The sequence below is a fragment of the Ambystoma mexicanum genome, chromosome 10 (genome assembly GCF_040938575.1).
Source record: "Ambystoma mexicanum isolate Mex_15411 chromosome 10, UKY_AmexF1_1, whole genome shotgun sequence".
NCBI lineage: Eukaryota > Metazoa > Chordata > Amphibia > Caudata > Ambystomatidae > Ambystoma > Ambystoma mexicanum.
In genome coordinates, this window is record NC_090932.1 from 840649513 (window position 1) to 840672895 (window position 23383).

Here is a 23383-nt window from a genome sequence, read left to right on the forward strand (position 1 = left end):
CCACACCTAACGTTGCCTAACATGGAGAAAACATGTCTTGGGTTTCTTGTGTTTTAATGCATGGGGGATGTGACCTGGAATCTCAGGTGGACAGCACCCATATGTTGCAGAATCAAGACAAATTTGCATAATAGCTGGTCTCCTGTAAAATCACAGACAGGCTAAACATCTATGATATGGAAGATTGCTCAGAGCAACTGTGGTTATGATCTGTTCGAAACCATCAGTCCCCAACTTCTGGTTTTAGATGGCCTAACTGAGAGACGGTATTCCTCCTAGACATGTGTTCCATGGTCGCTGTGCCAATGGGTACCAGGATGCACTTCACAGAGGAAGGCAAACCAGGTAAACACATGCCTGTGTTTCTTTGTGTTGCATGCAAAGGGGATTTGACTTAATAGTTTGAGTGTGATGGCTCACATTAGTGGTATAACCAAGAATGATTTGCATATGGCAGATTTCCTTCTGTTCCAGTTAAAATGGGTTTAAAATATGTGGTATGGATTATTGCATGGTATAGATTCATTCAAAAGGCATTTTCAGTTGTTATGATTAATCCGAAGTGTTCAATTGATCCCTTTTTGATTTTGGTTTGTCTCCATAAATGGGAGCAGGTATGCTCAAACATGGCTCCCATTCTCACTGCAGCAGAGGGTCGTATGCTGCCTAATATATACCAACATTGGTCTGTAACATGGTATGCAAAAACTAAGGGCATGCTGCACTTTCACTTCAAATAGCTATTTTGGCGTATTTTTGCTAAGAATAAAAGCTTCGGATTTTTCTGATGTGTTCCTTGTTATGCCATTCGAAGCCAAACACATCTTATGACCTTGAGGGTACTGCTAATTCTTGTAGATTAAGTATAAGAGCAAATCAGACAGAATTGGAAAAGGAAAGGAAACTGCAATGTAGAATGCAGAAAAACATTGCCTGATAGAAAAATTATGACCTAGTCCATTTTGTTTCAAGGAAACAGATGTCAGGAGAAGTGAGTAAATATACTATACGTCACAATCTTAGTAAAATCACAAATGCGGGCTGCCTGTTCACAAAGCAGATATTGTGACGTGTCAACACAGTACGCCAGCATTCTAACACAAACATGTTTGCAGCTCAGTGCACAATAATATATGTCAGCATTGCCCTTTAAATGTGATGTTCATACTGCTTGTGCCCAATATGTTTCAATATTGTCCTGTATAACAATGTTTCCATGCAGCCAATATCCAATACATGCAAGCATTGCTCTGTAAAACTAGTTACATGCTGGCTGTGCCAAATATGCCAGCATTTCCACTGTGAAAATACGTTTTAAAGAGGTTGTGTCCAAAGCATATCATATGGCCTGTCAAGATAGTGTGACAGTACTGCTACACATTTGCACTACTTTCTTAGCGCCCAACAATACATGCCAACGTTTACCTGTAAATCATATTTTGATTCTGTCGGTGCCAGTTGCTCATTTCTGCCAAAATTCTGCCAAACTTAAACAAACACACACACACACAGGCACACACACAGGCGCGCGCGCACACACACACACACACCTAGTTCATGCATAGAAAACATATTATTTTTCCTTATACCTTTGGTACATGGTGGGCTTCTCCCTTCAAGGCAGCTGTTGTCAGCAAACGGCCTCCTCCCCCTTTCCTCTCTGCTTCAGAATCGGGCTGGGGGAGGGCTCAGTATACTGATTCAACCCCTTTCTCAGACAGGCAGGGAGAGAAAGTGGTCAACGCATTTGCTCTGTAACCCAAGGCTGCACTCTTGCGCACCCATCACAAACAATAAATGCTGTGGCATCTATTGGGGGTGGTAGGAATAACGCCAAAGGAAGGAGCACGGAAACAGGTCTGCTTACTGCAATTGCTTTATTCATACAGCCGTCTTCCCTTTACTCTTCCCCTTCCGTTCCTGCCTCCTCTCACACACTGGTCCTTTCATTAAAGGTCCAGCATACAGCACCAGCCCCCTTGCTTATCTCCTCATGTCCATCTCACATTTCTTCAATCAGTTTCTTCGCCTGATGATTACTCTCTGTGGTCTCTTCCTTTCCTCCTGCTCACCCTCTCCTTCCCTCTTCTGCACAATTGTTTCTCTCTGCTGACTCGTTGTTCTGGGTCCTTGTTCTTCTGCGTCTTCATTCCCTTTGGTCTCCTCCACCTTGTCCTTTGCTCTACATAGGCACTTGAAAGATGACACGTTTCTGGTCACTTCTTGTCTCTCATTTTCGGCAGTTATCATTGTCCCCTTGACTTCCACTACTTGTAGTGGTGTTGGAGCACATCTTGCGTCCATCTTCTTCTGTATCCTTTGTTTCACAAACACCTTGTCTATCTCTTTGAACTCTTTTGCTCATGCCCCTCTCCTCCAATCAGTCCAATCCTTTGTTTTTTTTTCATGGTGCGATCTCTCGCTTCAATCTCCTCATTGGTTACTTCCCCCATCTCCTCCAATGTAGGCAGTCTCGTCCTTGCCTGGTAGGTCATCATGAGCTCAGAAGCTGTTCTTCCTGTAGCGTCATGGGGTGTACTCCTGAAATACCTTAGCATTCTGCATAGAACTTGCAGGCTTGCTATACCCTCAATTAGATCCTTGTTTTAATGTCCTCTTGGTTGATGCCATACATCTTTCAGCCATGCCATTGGCTTGTGGCGACAATGGTGTTATTTTCTGATGTACAAATCGCAGGTGAATTGCCAATCTGTTAAACGTGTGTCCATTAAAAGGAGGACCATTTTTCATTTTTACTGTGTGTGGGATGACCCACTCACTAAAAATGTAGTCAACAATCCCTGCCACATGGGCGAATGCTGTTGTCAGAGTTTTATTTATGATGGGGAACCTTGAAAACTCACCAATCGCTACTAGCAAGTAATACCCAGTCTCCAAAGGTCCATAAAATTCCATGGCAACCTGGTGCCACAGCTCCTCCGGGATGGCAGTTTCCTGGAGGGGTATTGGTCGAAACCCTCTTGCCGTGCATTGACATGGAAGACATTGTCAGACTGTCTCTTCCACCATGTCATCCGTAAATGGGAACCACACCTGCAGTCGAAGCTGCTTTTTCCTATTTTCAGCGCCCGCGAGGCCCTCATGAGTGGTGTGTGCCATCTTCCGTCGTAGTGATGTGGGAACGATGATTCTACACCCCTTTAGTAATATTTGTGAGTCTGACACCGCCAGCGCCTTCTGCATTTGTCAATCTTTCAACCTCTTTTATGTTTGCTCTTGGATGATATTTAAACGCTCTCCACTTGTTGTTCCTTATTAGCTTGAAGACCATAATGATCAATGGGTCTTCTCCTAATGCGTTTGTTAAGGCCTGTAATGTGAGCGCTGATGGGAGTGCATTTGTCATAAGATACTGAATGTATTTCTGCATCTTCATCCTTCTTGTTCTGCTGTCTTTTCCCTGAGTGTCTTGATATGTAGTCGGCCAGGTTTTTCTCCTATCTGGGCTTGTGCACTATTTCATAGCTGTATTCTTGGAGGCCGATCACTCACCTCTCAATGCATGGCAGCATCTTCGGCTGTGGGTTTCCGAACAAAGACAAAAGGACCTGGTGATCCATCACCAATGTGAATTTTTTCCCGATAACAAAGTGGTGAAAGTACTCACAGGCCCACACTACTGACAGACTTTACTTCTCCACCTGGGAGTAAGCTCTTTCAGTAGGTGACAGCGCCTTGCTGGCATAGGCTTTGATGTGGTTTAGCAATGATTCTTCCAGGTCCCTCAGTGCCAAAATGGCTCCTGAGCTGAAAGGGCTGGTGTCCATGATTACCTCTGTGTCCCAAGCAGGATTGAAATACACCAGGTGTTTCACCTCTGCCAGGTCATGTTTAATACTCTTGAACGCTTTCCTGCATTCATCAGCCTACTGAAATGGTTTGTTCTTCTTCAAAAGGTTCCTTAAGGGTTCCATTATTGTGGCATAGTTTGGTAGATACCTGGAACAGTACCCCACAATGCAGAGGTATGACCTCAAATCTGAAACTTGAGTTGGTGCATTCAGGTCAGTATTTGTTGGACCTTCTTGGGGTCAGGCCTCATCCCTTGATGCGAGAAGATATGCCCATAAAATCGCAGCTCCCTCTTGTTGATGTTGCACTTCTCGAAATCCAGCGTGAGGCATGCTGCCTGAAGTGTCTCACACCCAGCGACCAGCGTTTTGTCCTCTGGGGAAGAGTCATACACCAAAATGGCATCACTATAATTAAAAGTTGACTTGATCGGTAGGAGTATCTTCCTGGAAGATATCCGCATTTGAGGAGATGCCAAAATGGAGGCACTTACTCCTGAACAAGCCATTGTGAGTCAATTACATAGTGATGGGCCTTGAAGTGGGGTAAAGTTGCAGTTGGTGATAACCCTGCTTTAAATCGAGCTTAGAAAATCTTGTTGCATTGTTCAATTGCACAATCATGTCCACTATTGTCGGTCCCAGGTGGTGTTCCCTTTGTATTGCTGTGTTGGCCAAACTCATGTCGATACATAAGCAAATCCACTCCACTTCCTTCTGCACTACAACTAATGGAGAAATCCATGGCGTTGGTCCCACTACTTTCTCACCGATCCCATTCTGCAATAGGTGTCGTAGCTCCTGGGACACTGCCTGCTGAAGATGGAAACATACACACCTAGGCTGTTGGGGTACTGGGCGGACCGATCCGTCAATGTGTAGTTTAATGACCATTCCCCTCAGTTTACCCAGACCATGAAAAAGAGTCAGAAATGTTTGATGGGGGAGCTCTTCTGATATTGGCACCGACACCACTCGTGATATCACCATAGCACCCCTGTCTCTCTCCCTTGTTCTATATTGTACTGTAATCCACTGCTTTTTCGCAGTGGGTGCCAATGAGACCAAGCTCTCTCACAGTCTTGTAACTGACAAGGCATCATCCCTGTTTAGGGCTTCATAGTACATGTATCATGGCACTCGTCGAACGCCCCTGGTGTGTCAATGTGCACTGAAATTGGTTTATCGATGGGAGAGGAGTGCATGCGCCACATTGAACAATTCTCACTATGGACTTAGAGAGCATTCGTTTTGTCCCCTAACTGGAGGAATTCTTGCTCCCTCATAATGTTAATGGCAGCCCCACTGTTAATAAGGAAGCAGTGTGCAGCGGCCCCCATGTCGATGGTCACTCTCAGAGCATCTTCTGCTCCTTGGTCGCCATCTATATAATCTGGATAGAAATTCTGTGGTACCTCTGTCTGGTGGAACATCTGTTCAGCATCGTGTGCGTCCTTGTAACTCACATATGTGAGGAGCTGTCCTACTGATTGATCAACCTTGTATTCTTGGTCCTGTTCCATTGCTCTTATTACTCTTTGTGGAATTTGTGAGTATGACTGTGGAGCCCTCTGGGAAGCCATGAGCCTTGCTGTGCTGTCCAGGTTGGTGGTCTCCGAATGTCCATGGCTGAGGGTCTCATTATTGGGAATGGTCTGCCTTCCTGACACCTGACCACTTCTAGCCCTTGCTATTCCCCCAGGATTCAGCATCCTGAGAACAGACAGGATAAATACCCAAGAAGGCGGAGTTGCCATAATAGCCAAAACCACCCTGGAAATCAGAGCATGCCCAATAGAACAGATACAAGGTTATGAACTCCTACTAGTCAAGTATACCTCCAACCCCAAAAGCACCACCAACCTACTAGTGGTGTACAGATCACCCAACAAAAACACACACCCTGACTTGGACATCCCACTACTCCTAACGCCCCTCATCAAGCCTAAAACCAAATGCATAGTCCTCGGTGACTTTAACCTAGGATACAATGACCCCCTCGACTCAGAAGCATCTACATTTTATACAGCCATGTCAGAGATGAACTTCATACAACTGGTAGATAAACCCACCCACTCAAAAGGAAGAACCTTAGACTGGCTTCTCACCCTTAATTATCTAGTCACCATTGACTGCATCCTACCACTCAATTGGTCAGACCACTATGCAATTAACTTCACCATAGACAATGCCAGTACCGAACACATCACCCCTAAAAAACCAGAAACATTTGAGACTAGAAATATCAAAAAGCTCTCTTCCGACAAACTCACTCTAGCCCTGTGTGCCTCCTTTGCCCATATGGTTCTAGGCACCAACAACCCCTCCTATCTAGCAGAACAATACCAACAATGCCTCACCCAAACCATCGACCTACTTGCACCCATCACCACTAAAACCCGTAGACCTGATAAACGCTCCTGCTTTTGGTTTAATGAAGAACTTATAGCCTTAAGACGCACTAAAAGATCACTTGAACACCTCCATAAGAAAAACAACACCCCAGAATCGGCATCAGCCTTTGCTGAAGCCAACAAAACTTACAAATCAGCAATAATCACTCAAAAAGCCAATGCCTTCAACCTCCGCATTGCTAACGCGTCCTCAGACAGCAAAGAACTCTTTACCATTCTTAGAGAGCTCGAAAACCCATGTCAAATCTCAGCACCTTCAAACGCTAGCAAAGACTGGTGCACCACCATTCAAAACGCACTCTCATCCAAAATCCTCCTACTACAAAACAAAATCGATAGTAAAAAAACACACCTAGCTGACAAAACTCCACCCACCATATCAACAACCATCTCAAACGCCACTACTGGTCCCCCATTCCAATTCTCACCAGTGACTAACAAAGAAGTTTTCGACACTATAATGAAACTCAAAGCCTCCAACTGCAAGGAAGACCAATTCCCATCCCATCTAGTGAAACTATGCGCCCCCACTCTCACACCTATCATCACTGAATTCATTAACGCCTCCTTCCTCACAAACACAGTCCCCACCAGCATCAAAAAAGCTTGGGTGACACCACTTCTAAAAAAACCTTCCCTGGATCCAACAATACCCACTAACTACCGACCCATTACAACGGTCCCATTTCTCCTAAAAATAATCGACAAAATAGCCTACTGCCAAATTCAGAACCACCTGGAACAACATCACCTATTAGGAGACTGCCAGTCAGGTTTCCGTCCCAACCATAGCACAGAGACAGCCCTCCTTGATCTGAAGATCCAAATGGATGCCACCAGAGAAGCAGGTAAACGCTGCCTTCTGATGCTCTTGGACCTCTCGGCGGCCTTCGATCTGGTTGACCACGACAAACTCTGTAACACTCTAGCAAACAACTTCAACCTAGCTCAGAACGCTACCAACTGGATCAAATCCTTCTTGGCTGACAGAACTTCCAGAGTATCCATCGGCAAAGAATCAGCAGACCCAGTGTCTGTCCCTGCAGGTGTACCGCAAGGCTCCTGCCTATCCCCCACTCTGTATAATGCCTACACCAAGCTATTATTTGCAGCCTTGGATGCTCTGGGTGTCATCTATACTAACTTCGCCGATGACACCCAAATCCTCATTCCTCTCACAGGCAACCATGAACAAGACTCCCTCCTGGTTAACCAAATCTACTCACTCATCCAAAACTGGATGGCTAACAACAGCCTCTGTCTCAACGACGACAAAACCGAGCTCCTCATACTAGGCTCCTCCAGCAAAATCAACACCCTTGAGCCCGCCTTTAAATCATTCACCATCGATGGAACCATAATCCCTGTTCTTAAACAAGTCAAGACCCTCGGCGTGTACTTAGATGCCACACTTTCCATGTCTAAACAAGTAAACACATTAGCCTCGTCCACTTCCTACACCTCTAAACTCATCTCGCTCAGCCGTAAATTCCTCTCTACCAACAACTGTGTTACTCTAGCCAGAGCACTCATACTGTCTAAGCTAGACTATTGTAATATCCTATTCCTTGGCACCTCCAAAGCCAACATAGCTAAACTTCAACTCATGCAAAACAAAGCCCTCAGAGCAGCTCTAGGCATCAAAAAATCTGAACATATATCCAACACCAGAAGAGACCACCACTGGCTCCCCATACAAGCTAGAATTCTATTTAAAACCCTGAGCATCACCCACAAATGCAGGGCTAACAAAGCGCCCAAATACCTCAACAACACAGTCATGATGAAGCCCCAGACCAGACTCCTCAGGTCCAACAAAAACGCCTTCCTTGAAACCCCCAGATACAAAAGAGAGAAAGCAGGGGGCAGCAGCTTCAAAACACTGGCCCCCAGACACTGGAATGCGCTACCTACCCACATTATGAATGAAAACTCATTCCCCAAATTCAAAAGCCTTTTGAAGACTTGGCTCTTCAACAAGTTCTAACTGAACCAGTGCACTAATCCCCGCCAATCAACTATTTTACCTGACTGCTTTGTATATTAGTGTATACTATTGATTCCTATTATTGTACATTTTTGATTGTTATACTTTTACACCTCTATGTTTATTCTAAGATTGCATTATCCCATTGTCTGTAACTACGCCGTGATACCCCCGGGTCTGGGCGTATAACAAATGTAATAAAATAAAATAAAAAAATAAAATAAATGGTGTGGAATTGTCCTTTCCTACCACATTTAGAACACACCTGGTTGACTGCAAGGCATGTCCCCAAGTGTGGGAAAGAGAAACCTCATCTGAAACACGATTTTTGGGTCTGGTTACCTGTTCTGATTGTTGGTACATGCCGCAGGAGGGACTTCTCCACACATTGGGAGCCACCCCAATGTGTTTTTTATGTTCCCTGACTGCTGCGACAGCTGCCACTGAGTCTTCTGTCTCCACTTTCTTCTTTGACATCTTCTGCATCCACTCTCTCCTGAACTATGGCCAGTTCAATCACATCATTGATGGAATATGGCCTTTTCAGTAACGGTTTCTGAACTATAAATGAGGTGCATCCTTGTATTACACTAAGGCGAATACTTCATCATCTGAAAATTCTGCAATCGACAGTGTACCAGCTTCAGACGCAATCTAGTAATACATTTGTCAACCGTTTCGTGGGGAAATTGCGAGCATTGAATGAAAACATACCTCTCGTAATCACGGTTGGACTGTATAATGAATTTCTTGTTGAGTGCCTCTACTAGAGTCTCGCATGATAATCTCTCCCCCTGCAGATAGTTTTTTGCTTCCTTTTATCTCCTTCCCTGCCTGGTTCGTAAAAATGTCAGGTAACGCTGGTGATTTATCTTCACCTACAGCCCTTATGAAGTCATCAAATTCTTCAACCGTTTCTACCCATCAGGGCTTCTTGTTATTTTGTGGCTGTAACAGAAATGGTACGAATTCCCGGAGGAAAGTATCCCTCATGCCTGATCTTTGCGGAGGCGAGCCACGGACTCCAGTCTTGAAGCACGGCGGAAGACCCGTGGATGCATTTCAGGGGCCGTCCTAGATGGGGAACGAGCAATGGACTACAGTATGGGGTGGCTGCAGTGCAGTTCGTCACTCCTTCTCGCCAGTTGTTGGGGGTGGTGGGAATACCCCCAAAGAAAGAGAAACGGACACATGTCTGCTTACTGTAACTGCTTTATTCTTACTGCCGTTTCCCCTTTACTCCTCCACATCCGTTCCTGCCTCCTCTCGCACGCTGGTCCTTTCATTAAAGGGCCAGTGACATGCAACACCATCGCCGTTACTGACAGACAGTACTCAAGTCTATCTGATGCCACACACAGTGCTGTCTATTGAGTAATGTTGTTTTGCCATTGCTCCCATCATGTCCCATGCGAAATGCTGTGCCAGGTGGCAGAGAGCACCAGGCTGTTCCTTTCAGTAGAATTCTAATATGTTTATATTCTTTGCAAATGCAAAGAAATTGAATTGCAACACCCTTTTCAAAATGAAGCGACTGAAAAACACTCACTCCATAAGGAAAATGGAGTTTGAGTCCAGAGGAACCCATATGGTCTATGAAAGAAGGGGGGCACTAGCCACCTACCAATTAAACAACTTCCGCTATTGGTGATTATTAAGAATGTCTCTTTTATTGCTCTGAAGTGTCGATCCGTCCCCTCATAAAAATGTACATTTGTCCCACAAAATACCCCTTACCCATTTACGTGCATTGTTTGCATGAGATTGTTAGATCAAAATTGTAATCATGCCAATTTCACTTTATGATTGGACTTCCAATTCTGAACATTGTTTACATGAAAGTGTGCAGTAACCCTAGAAAAGGTGAAGAATTGTGGATTGTCATGCTTTCTCTACCCCTTATGTTCGCTTGCCGTTTTGCATTGTATTGCTACGGATGTTATACAAGGACTGCCAATAATTCTGAATACATCTGTGCTAATCCCTGTTAAATAATATATGTGTGCAATGCAGCACTTGGAAGTGAGCATAGGTCGCATTTTGAACAAACAAAATCATAATAGGCCCGCAGTGGCTGCACATTACGACGTTTGGCCACTTCCACATGATACTTATAGCAATAAAAGAAGTTGCAGTAGAAAAAAAACAATGCCACAAGGGTGTAGTCATGTGAAATTTGAGCTACAATGGTTTTGGAGCACTATATAAAAAAAAAGAAAACTCCAGTCTTTAAAAATGGAGAAAGACCAAAACAGATATTGTGCATACAATATTTACAACCGGGGGCAGCGAGCATCCCAGGGGTGATGGAAGTGATATCCCTCCTCCCGGCTATTTCTAAATGAACCCAAGGCTTCGCAACTTGAGTAAATACATCAGCTTAATGCCTGCACGGGTGACAGGACACGTGTTTTCCTTGTGTATCAAAAGATGACAGATTCTCCGACTCCTACAGTTTAGTCATTAAGGTAGGAGCAGGCCTTTGATTTAATAGAAAGACTGAAAATAGGCTCTGATTCCCAGGACTCGCAACAATTATTGCACAAAGAAAGTGTCTGCTTTATAAAACCCAGAAAAGCTCGCTGAGGCAAGCACCTTTTTCTGCTGTAATAAGCAGATCGTTATTGCAAAGACTGGAATCCTCGGAATATCTCAACATGCCCGATGAAAATAGATCATAATGCGGCTTTCAATTTAGAAGAAATGCGTACAGTGACTGCGAATGCTGAAAATACGTCTGCACTGAGAGCTCAAATTAGCGAAATGTAAAATGCCGGCATGGGATAAGGAAAGCAATGAGGGGAGGACGACTCCATCACTTTGGTGCATTTTCATCGAGGGTTGAAGGCAGCTGTCTCCACAAAGGTGCAGGAACTAGACAGCTGCAAGAAAGCATGTTGACTCCTTGAACTCATCTTCCATTTTTTTTAGGAGACAGTCTTTGGTATGAATATATTAACATACATGTACATTTAAATTGATATGTTTAAAACAAAATCTATGCATTTAAATAGAAATGTTAGTCCAAAGAGAATGGAATTAAACTACACCCTTTTCACACAAATAAGGTTTCAGAGGCGCTCCCTAGAAACAGTCGAGACTGCAGACAGTCAAAAACAATGAGACTTACTTATAATGAAAGAAAATAGCATTGATTTAATCCATGACACACTGTAGTAGGGACCATGCACAGTCAACCAAGAGATTGGACACAACAAATCACCAGGTATATAATATTAAACAATTTCCGGCTTTGTGCGCACTTGGTGAATGTCAATGGATGAAAGGCTGAAGAATTGACTTTTGCTGTAAATTTTACTTTGAAGATGGGCAAAGGGGAGCAGTCTCCAGCAGTTCCCCAGAAGTCACAGACACTTGGAGGCAGTAATTACCTCCTCGCCGGAGTACATTGACGTGCTGACACTGCCTTTCCAGGAAATACTTCATCCACTGGCTCCCTCGCAAAGCTGAGTGATGTGGAGCACAGGGGGAGCAGTCTGCAGCAGTTCCACAGAAGCCACAGACACTTGGAGGCAGTAACTATCTCCTGGCGGGAGGACATTGACGAGCTGACAATTCCTTTCCCGGACATCCTTCATCTACTGGCTCCCTCACAAATCTGAGTGATGTGGAGCAAAGGGGGAGCAGTCTGCAGCAGTTCCACAGAAGCCACAGACACTTGGAGGCAGTAACTATCTCCTGGCGGGAGGACATTGACGAACTGACAATTCCTTTCCAGGACATCCTTCATCTACTGGCTCCCTCGCAAAGCTGAGTGGTGTGGAGCACAGGGGGAGCAGTCTGCAGCAGTTCCACAGAAGCCACAGACACTTGGAGGCAGTAACTAACTCCTGGCGGGAGGACATTGACGAGCTGACACTTCCTTTCCAGGACATCCTTCATCTACTGGCTCCCTCGAAAAGCTGAGTGATGTGGAGCAAAAAAGGGGCAGTCTGCAGCAGTTGCACAGAAGTCACAGACACTTGGAGCTAGTAACTATCTCCTCCCAGGAGGACGATAAGGAGCAGACACTTTCCAGGAAATTCTTCACCCACTGCCTCCTTCATGAAGCAGAGTGAAGTGGTGCAAAGAGGGGGCATTCTCTGGCAGTTTCACAGTAGTCGCATGCACTTGGACCCAGGAACCATCTCCTTGTGGAAGGACGCTTACGAGTTGACCTTGCCTTTTCAAGAAATTCTTCATCCGCCGGCTTTCTTACAAAGAGGGGAAAATAGGGAACAGTCTGTGGCACATCCACAAAAAGACCCAAGGAATTGCACCCAATCACCATTTCCATGTGGGAGGTTGATGAGTGGCTGACGCTGCCTTTCCAGGAAATCCTTCATCCACTGCCTTACTCACAGAGGATAAAAGAGAGCACAGTCTCCGGCAGATCCACATAAACCCCAAGAACTTGCATCAAGTGACCATCTCTCCCAGGGAGCATACTGCTAGGTGATTCTGCCTTTCCAGGAAATCCTTCATCCACTGCCTTACTCACAGAGGATAAAAGAGAGCGCGGTCTCCGGCAGATCCACATAAACCCCAAGAACTTGCATCAAGTGACCATCTCTCCCAGGGAGCATACTGCCAGGTGATTCTGCCTTTCCAGGAAATCCTTCATCCACTGCCTTACTCACAGAGGATAAAAGAGAGCGCGGTCTCCGGCAGATCCACATAAACCCCAAGAACTTGCATCAAGTGACCATCTCTCCCAGGGTGCATACTGCTGGGTGATTCTGCCTTTCCAGGAAATCCTTCATCCACTGCCTTACTCACAGTGGATAAAAGAGAGCGCAGTCTCCGGCAGATCCACATAAACCCCAAGAACTTGCATCAAGTGACCATCTCTCCCAGGGAGCATACTGCTGGGTGATTCTGCCTTTCCAGGAAATCATTCATCCACTGGCTTCCGCACGAAGAGGATAAAAGAGAGCGCAGTCTCCGGCAGATCCACATAAACCCCAAGAACTTGCATCAAGTGACCATCTCTCCCAGGGTGCATACTGCTGGGTGATTCTGCCTTTCCAGGAAATCATTCATCCACTGGCTTCCGCACGAAGAGGATAAAAGAGAGCGCAGTCTCCGGCAGATCCACATAAACCCCAAGAACTTGCATCAAGTGACCATCTCTCCCATGGAGCATACTGCTGGGTGATTTTGCCTTTCCAGGAAATCATTCATCCATCAGCTACCTAGTGAGAATAGACAAAGACGGTACAATCTGTGATAGAGCTACAAAATCCTATGCACTTGGACCCATTTACCATCTCCACATAGGAGGATGATGACATACTCATATTTCATTTCCAGGAAATGCTTCATCAGCTCTCCCTTGTGAAGCGAAGAATATCAAAGAAGGACAGTCTTTGGAACGCTGTGTTTAGTCTGTGGAAGGCTCAAGTCCTCCCTCTAGATGTTCGACCTCGTTGACCTTTGGCCCTGGCGTTTTGAGCACTCAGGGTTGCTAATTGAATGTGTTCTCTCCTTTCTCCTTTCTCCTTTCTCTCCTTTCTAATGAATCATGACTAAGTGGATAGCCATGACCCTTATATCAACCCCCTAAATAATGCTAATTCTTTAATCAGCAAAATTGAAAGGAACTTGGAGAAGCATGAGGGGTTGTCTGTGATCATTTTTTTCACCAATGATCAATGTCTTTTTAACCTGTATACATGTGACGTTCCATAGGTCTGGATTTTACTTATGCAATAACACCTCCTCTAGCATGCAACCACATGCCACAATATTTTGATTTAACAGTGGACAATCGTATTGTTCCTCTGCCTGTAACAGTGTCCTGCACATATTTTAAGAATCTCAGTCATGAAGTTGATAACCCTAGCTTCAGTAGTGGCCATCCGTTGAGTCAAGTAACTAAGAAATGTCCATGTGCCATATGCCAAGGTAACTATATCCTGAATGTAAAGGTCCAACACCCTTAAGGTTTCTACACCCCTCTCTATTCTATTTAAAATGAGATGCATGGTATGTTGTTGAATGCAACAACACAACATGGAACATGCCATCACTCTCATGGAAACGCATTTGCAGATAGAGCAAACCTATCAAAGTTGACAGTCTGGGAGTCCAGCATACTGCCCAATTGAGGTTTGTTGATGTATTTACCCCTTCTTGTCTGCCAGAGATACTCACTCTTCCCCATATAACCAACATGGGAGATCTGGGAAAGGACATTGGAGGGAATGTTGTTTATTGTCCAGGGGTACCAGAACACGCAAAAGGTCACACTGAGTATGGCAATGTGTTAAATTAACGAGGACACTGCTGTGAGGTACAAGGGTTTATTAAGATAAAGGGGAACAGGTAGCAGGCACTGCTGCAGGTATGCAGTCAACTGAACAACTGCTTCAGAACTCCTAACGTTCTAGAGCCAGGATCAGAAATCAACAGGCTATGTACAACAGAACACAGAAACATCATAATGAAAGCATACAGAGAATGCCTCTTGACATAACACATCTCCCTCCTTATATATTGTGAAAAGGTTTAACAGAATCATTGAAAACAGAAATCTTTAAAATGGCTAGGCATTTTCCCTATCATGTCCCTAGGTGTCTCCAAAGCTGTGTCTCGACCAGCCTCACCATCTTCGCTTGAGTGCGGTGCACCCATCTTCATATCCACATTCACCTCAAAATCCTCATTGTTCTCTGCCATCTCTTCATCACTGAGCACTGCCGAGCTTTTAACCAACCTCGCCTTCAATCAACACTCACCACCTTCTAGTATTACCACGCTTCCACGTACCGCCGCAATCCTTTTGGGTCCTAGGAACTTACTCACCAAACATTTGAATCCAAAACGGGGATTCTTTATTAATACCAGGTCCCCCACCTCATACTCCATGTTTTTGACCTTAAAGACTGTATCACACCTTTTGTACTCATTTTGGGCTTCAGAAATCAATTTCATCACTTCCTGCCTATTCACCTCAACACACCCAGCAACCTCCAACCACCCCACACACAGTTTTGTGGCAGGATGACGGCCCTTCAAAGACACAAAATGAGACATTTTTGTGATGGAGTGAGGTGTTGTGCGTTAACTCCAAACCATTTCTTTTAACACCAACCCTGAACTGAACGCGAGCTGTATCCCTCCTTTAATAAACCTGTTAGCTCTCTCAACCAAACCATTGGCCCTGGGGTGATACAATGCTGTTCGTAGATGTTTAATACCAAAACACCCTAAACACTCCTTCATCTTGTCCAAGCAGAATTGGACGCCATTATCAGACACTATCTCTGTGGGAAATCCCTCTCTAAAGAAGATGGTCCTCATTACAAGGTGGGCGCAAAGGGATACTGGCCACTGGTAATGACACCGGTGCCGGTAATCCCTTTGCGCCCTATTTCGAGGTGCCTTTGCGGGTCCTTTCTTAACGCCTGGTTTTAGCAGGTCCCTATACCACCACGTTGGTGGCGGTACCAGTATTGGTGCAAGTCATGACGCTAATAGCACCATGACTAGCACCAACCTCGGAATGAGGGCCTATGTCTTCAAAAAATGCAATCATTTCACTCGTGGTGGCCTCCCTTAAAGCTCTCGATTCCAACCATTTAGAGTGATGGTCCACCAATACCACCAGAAATTTAAACCCATCACCTAGCCCTTTTATGTGAACCATTATGTCCACAGCAACATTTTTCCATGGTTCTCTAGGAACCTAAACTGGACTAAGTGGAATCTCTCTGACCACCTTACTTTATCTGCTCTCTCACACTCCTTGCACAACTGAACCCTCTTCTCTACTTCGCTGTCCATAGCAGGCAACTAAAAAGATTGCCTCAGCAATCTCTTGGTCCCACCCATGCCGAAATGACCTTGATGGGCTAAATTAACCAAACGGGGCCTGATACCTAGGGGAGGGACATTTTTGTACCTCTCCTTAGTCTACCCCCATCCTCAGATAAACGTAGTTCAAGTTTGACTTCATAGTAGCGGTCAAAACTCCTGTCCAACACTTCTTTATTCGGCCATCCCCCTCTCGTCCATTCCTTAACTTTAGACACAATCATGTCTTCCCGGTCTGCCTCCAGCCATTCATCCTTATTTACAGCAAAACCCGCAACATCTAAAATGATCATGTCCTTGATAGACAGTCAGCTACCACGTTTTCCCTGCCAGGGACATAACTCATTTTGAAATTGTAGCCCTGTAAACCTATCCTCCACCTAGAAATTCTCGGTGAACCATTAGCCCACTTACTGCTACTCATGAGTTGAAACAAGGGCTTGTGATCAGTGTTTACCTGGAATTCCTGACCCCAAAGGAAGAATTTAAAATGCAGAATAGCACAGAACACCGGCAGGGCTTCTCTCTCTATCAAAGAATAGTTCCTTTATGCTCCCTTTAAGGGTCTAGAGGCAAACGCTATTACATGCTCTTCTTTTCCTGAATCTACTTGAGACAGTGAGGCACCCAACTGTGATAAACTTGCATCCACCGATAGTAGTGTCTTCCTCCAACTTACAAAGCCGCCTAACAAAGGAGCTTTAGAAATACCTTCCTTAATGGGTGTGAAGGCTACCTGACACTCTTCAGACCATCTGAAATTAATACCTTTCTTAAGTAAATTCCTCAAAGGGGTGGAAATGGTGGCAAATCTGTCAACAAACTTGTGATAGAGTTCAGCCATTCCCATAAATAAATTTAGCTGGTCTTTGTCGACTGGTGCTGGGACCTTACAAATGTTCTCAAGCAGGCGAGACTTGGGAGACACACCTTGGCTTGATACTTTGTGTCCAAGCTATTCAACTTCCCTGATCCCTATCCTGCATTTGTTTCTTTGCACCGTAAGACCAGCTTCTCTCAGCCTCTCTAGCACACATCTCAGCACCCTATCATGCTCATGCTCACAATCAGCATACACCAAGATGTCATCCTGAAACAGCAACCTTTTCGAGACCCCTCAGAACCTCCTCCATAACTCTTTGAAAAACTGAGGCAGCAGATGCCAAACCAAAAGGCATACGTAAATACTTGAAAGTTCCCTCAGGAGTGACAAAGGTTATAACTTGCTGACACATTCTAGATAGAGGTACTTGATGATAAGCAGTTGACAAGTCAATCACAGAGAACCGACTAAGCTCTCCCAGAGAGGCCAGTGTCTCAGCAATAACAGGTAAGGGATGTCTCTCAATAAGTATATTCTTGTTCAGTTCCCTGAGATCTACATAAAATCTCAGATTCCCATTACTCTTGGTAACAAGCACCACAGAGGAAAGCCACTCAGTGCCATCAATGCGTTCAATGACGCCTTTCTGGACCAAGTCCTTTAGTTGCTCACAAAGCTGCTACCACAATTTCAATGGGACTGGTCTCACTTTATGCACCACAGGGTGTGCCTTTCCTTTCAACTTGATATCATGTTCAAAATGTGTCAGCTTTCCTAACCTTGCTGTGAATACCTCCAGAAATTCTTTTGTCCATTTATCATGTACTTCTGCTATTGTTATGGGAGTCACAGCACTCGACTGAATCCGGACTCCTAGCTTCCTCTGTTCATCCCAACCTAGGAGTGATGCTCCCTACTTTGCCACTGATATGTGTGCTGTGCACTTCCTTCTCTTATATGACACCTGGCCTTGGAGTTCACCAATCAATTCAATAGAGGATTCCTCGTACCCACAGAGTTGGACTTTAGCAGGTATCAAAGTTCCCAGATCCTTGTCCAGCATTTTATTATATGTATCCTCTGAAATTATGGTCCAAGGGGACGCTGAGTCAACTTTCATCCTCAAGTAGCATCCGTCAACCACAAAGTCATCAACTGGTCCTTTGCATTCACCTGACACAGCAGAAATATGGAAAACATGTCTTGGCATTCCTTCCTGGACAGGCGTACCCTCCTTCGGTTCTTGTGGCGGGTTGACACGGTATCTCACAGCTTTGCTCCCTCTGGTCCAGGAGGTTCATCGAAGATTCTCTACACATATTGGAAAAGTGTCCCTTGCGTTTGCACTAAAACAATCTGCAAACATGGCTGGGCATGTAGGAGTGTTAGTTGAGTGCCAGAGGCAGCCACAGTTGGAGCATTTTTGATTCCACCATTCTCTCCTGGGTGCTGATGCAGATTGCTTTTTCCTTGGTCCCACAGCACACACACCCTGCACGACTTGTTTGTCCACTTTCATTTCTCTCATATACTGAGAGGTTTGTTCTATGCTGTGGGTAAGCTCGATAGCTTTCTCCAAAGTCACATCTTTCACCAGCAGCTTTTCCTGGACCCTGACGTTGTTGGTACATCTTGCCAATTAGTCCCTTATAAGAGAATCCATCAACTCACCAAAGTCACACGTATGGCTTAAGGTCCTCAGTGAAGCTATATAAGACTCTACAGATTCAGAACTTTCTTGAGCGCGTTGAAAGAATTTGTGTCATTCAAATTTTTCCTAGGCTCAAAGTGGTCTTCAATCTATTTGATGGCTACCAGGTATTCATCAACATCACGTGCCCCCTCCTCTGCATGGGGTGTGAGACCATCAAAGACAATGCGTCCCTCGGGAAGCAGATTGTGCAGAAGCAGTGCCTTCCTCCTGGCTACATTACACCTATCTCCACCTATAGCCTCTATGTAATTCACTGGAGGTCAGCCTGGTTCAGTGAGAAAAGGTGCAGGTGGAGGAATGGCCGCTGCCATGTTCTCACTTATTTCAGAGCCAAGCGGTGAATTCCGGCTATAGTTGTAAAGTCTAGGTTTCAGTTGCAGGAGCAGTGAATAGGAATGAGTGAACCAAATATGAGAACTAGATGTTTAAGTTCATTTTTCTACACCTTCAGGACTTGAGTATCATTAAAAGAATCCATAGTCCGTAAACTGCCCTGTGAAATAACAATGTAAAAACCCTCAATTGTTTCAGTTCGACACATCAAAGAATTTCTGTATCCTTTAGAAGTCGAGCACCATGAGAGAATCTGTAGCCTGCAAGCTGCTCTGTGACGTATCAATGCAGCTCTTCTGAGCGTCCGGGACAGAATTCACAGAGACATCATTCAGCAACAAATCAATGGTTGCTTGGCAACTGCAATCACAATGGAGCGATGCGTGCTGGGTGGTACGTTTTAAGACCACGCCTTCTAGTCCAACCCACGCGTTAATTGCTGACGTCCAGAGGAGGGTGTGGGCCTCACGCTCGCTGCATCGATGGCGCAAGCCCAATCTCCCCAAACAGCTGTTCCTCCCCTCCTGCTCTGCAGTTCCTCTCCTGTCCTTATCACCGGGTGGGGGCCACAGTGCCTGCTGCCTCACTGGAGCCTCTGCCAAAGTGCTCCTTCCCCTACTGAGCAGGGGCAGGCAAGCGACAGACGGCACCCTTCACTCACAGAGACTGGAAGTGCAATCCACGGGGAAGCCAGGGTGCCTATGCCTTCTCACGAAGATTCTCGTCACCAGTGTTAAATTAACGAGGGTGCCGCTGTGAGGTACAAGGGTTTAATAAGGAGAACAGGCAGCAGGCACTACTGCAGGTAAGCAATCAACTAAACTGATTCAGAACTCCTAACGTTCTAGAGCCAGGATCAGAAATCAACAGGCTACGTACAACAGAACACAGAAACATCATAATGAAAGCATACAGAGAATGTATCTTGACATAACACAATGCCTTGATAAAAAAATTTAAAAAACATTCATCGCATAAGTATTGAGAATATCTGATCCTGGTGCTCCTTTAAATGATTGCATTATATTAGACCTGGGCAATGATTATTTGGCCAATGGGCTTCTGACAAATGGGCTCAGAGCCTTGCCCTTATTGGTTTCAGGTCTTTCTCTAACCTCTTGCACAGCCTACACCGCTAAGCTAATTTCTCTGAGCAGAAAATTCCTCTCCATAGAAAACTGCCTCACACGTTCTTGAGCTATCATCATCAGAAAACTGTTCTACTGCAATACGCTCTGCATGGGCACATCTTCAGAAAAGATTGCCAAATTGCACCTACAAAAAAACAAAGCCCTCCGTGCTGCTCTGGGTCTATGGCAACCAGATCACATCTCAGCCACCAGATGCAAGCTACACTGGCTTCCCATCAAAGCCTGCACTGAATTCAAAATGTTGACATTCACACACAGATCCATCTAGAAAGAGTCCCCCCTCTATCTCAACAACCATATTGTCCAAAAACATCATGTCTGCCCGCTACGTTCATCCTCCTGCCTCTATCTCTCCATTCCCAGATTTCACAGCCGAAGAGCGGGAGGCACAGGTTTCTTGGTCCCTGCTCCCTCACTCTGAAACTCGCTCCCTCCTCACATCAGAAAGTAACATGCCTACCTGACCTTCAAAAAACTTGTTAAAACCTGGCTGTTTACCAAATATGATTAATCCATACTAGTAATGTCTTACTGTTTGCTACCCTCATGTCTTCTTACCCAAATTCCTAACTGTACAGATGATGTGATACCTCCAGGGTTGGGTGTTAAACAAATGTAAATAAATAAATAAATAATAGGAGTTGCAAATACAATCCTGCCACACTGTTGGCTTATGACTCCAATTTATCTCCTCCCTCATTCCCAGTAGTTGGTCTCCAAGTCACATGTGTTGCGTTTAGCGGGATATCCACCACTTTAAATGTATAAACTGACAACATACACCCTCCTCATTGTTTAATCTTGCTAGCAGATTACAATCATGAACTATAGCCCATCCTCCAAACAATCACTACTCTCCTGGAACATAGCCGACTTAGAGATAGATTGGATGACCAGTATTAGCAGACATGTATTGATTAGCATGATATCCTATTGTTCCAGGAGGCCTGATCTCTGGATGTGGACCCCAAGCCTGTTTTCTAATGCTTTGCCATCCCTGCCAGGAAAGATGAGAGAGGGGGTTCAAGAGGGTATAACGGTGTGGATTAGTATTGTTCCCAATTGCTGTATATGTCGAATAGAAATTAATTTTCTGGATATTCAGCTTCTGAAGGTTGTGTTACCACCCAATGTATGAATAATGTTGATTGTCTTTAATTCATTTAAGTCCACCCATGTATTGTCACTGGTGACTATTCCATAAACTCGACAGCACAACCTAGTCAGAATGTCACTCAAACTCACACCATTGTAAGAAGCTCACTGATTTCCATCAAAATGGATATCTTATCTGTTGTATGTTCTTTTACAATCAAGAGGCCATTGTTCTTCCCTGTATATAGATTTATAAATAAATAAATATGGTGACTATTGTATAATATCTGTTTTAGAATATCAGCATCTAGCGTTTGCCTCTGCTTTCTGGTTATGGTAGAGACGTGATTTATCAAAATACAGAAGATGCACAACCAGGATGGACAGGCATGTATTATGGTGGTGATGTGGGTTGAGGGGCATAATGCTCAATTTGAACCACTACATGATTTGTTATTGATGTCAGTGGAGGAACAGTCTGTTGTGGGTAATGTTCTGCCCTTGCACATCATTGTCACTAGAATGCTTTTTGCTGGCATCGCTTTTTATGAAACTGGACAAAAGGCTTGTAATGGGGGATTACCAAGTTACTCACCTGCACTGCTGACATTTAGAGCTAGGAGTCAATCAAGCAACTTGGACTTTGTTTTATTGATTTCACCCATCAGGTGAAGGATTTTGCAGTTGTGTCCCACATTAAAAGTGATCATGATCCTGTAGTGTTAAAAGTTAAATGTAATTTGAATAGTTACAAGTTCACAGAAACGCCTTATGTGAATGCTGGCGTGAGCTGGGATTTTATGAGGGCTGATAATATCCAAAGTTTTAAAATGGGCAAATTTGGATTTAGTTAGATTATTACCTGCAATTAATTAAATCTTAATTCCACTTGTAAGTAAAGTGTTTTCTAATTCCACATGGAGTAGTGCAGAAGAAGTACACAACAAATTTTAATGTAATCAAACCATTTGATACTAGCGCACCATCTTCCTTCAGGGAGGAAACATATGCACACTCTAGAGGGATTGATAAAGAAACTTTCCTTATGTGTAAACCCTTAAGACTCTGGTGGAGGTTCAAGCCCCAACATTGACCTGTTCCCAGCCAGAATATAAATTACCGGTGTGGACAGTGAAAGGAGGCCCAACGGAAATAGGAACAACTGCTGGAGGCATCAACAGATGATCCAAGCGCTTCTTGGAAAATAGTTATAGGTGGGGAATCAAGCAGATCTTTAGAGCTAAAAATGTCAGCTTCAGCTTTAAGATTGTAGGAGCATTTTAGGGGTAAGTATTTAATAGTGATCCTGTGTATCTAAATAATCCACCACCTATTTGCCCCTCCTTTTGTTCCTATTTACAACAATCACAAATGTGGGGTATAGTGACAGGCATTGATCCACTTCTTAGCAATCTTTTCAAATCTGAGCCTCGCGTTTGGGGACCCTTTCAAGCAATGTTTTGAATACAATTAATTTAGATAATCATCCTCCCAGTCACAGTATTCAACAGGAAATGTATTGATTTTTAAAAAAGATGATTGCAGCGACTCAGCAATGGATTGGCCCATTTCCCTTATTGACAGTTTAAGGAAGTAGCCTGGGAAGATCTACTTGCACCATTTCACTGCTTGGGCAAAGAGAATAACATTCTTTCACATTCCCAGGCAGACTTCAAAAATTCATTAAATACGGGTGAGCAGGCTTTTCATCTAGCTCTTCTAATACAATACTATACAGTTTTGAAAAAGGAGACAATGCCCCTCTTATACAGCTACCTAATAGAGGCCTCTGACTTGTTATCAATGTGTCTTGCTCCTGGATAGCCTAAAAACACTTGGGGCCTGGTTCACTGAGTGTTTTTCAAAGAGATTGTGCCATTATAAAACGTTTCTGTGAATCCCCTTGGTATCCACCCATAGCTTCTGGCAGCTATTTGGCCTTTGTACACAAATAGCTCTCCGTCATTTATATGGGAACAGGGCGGTGAACTAACCTGCCCCTTCCATGTCCATAGTGCAATAGGTTTATGTCTCACTTTTTATTAACAGATTCACAAATTCTCTTTTATCTTTGCCAGTGAATTATCATTGACTACATGGAGAAAAGATAGCAATCTTACTACTTGTGAATGCTGTGGTCTTTTTTTTTAGGAAACATTTGGGCATCTGCAGACTTGTTAACAAATGTATACACTTCAGAGTGGTCAAAGGGCTAGTTCTTAATTCTTCAAAAATC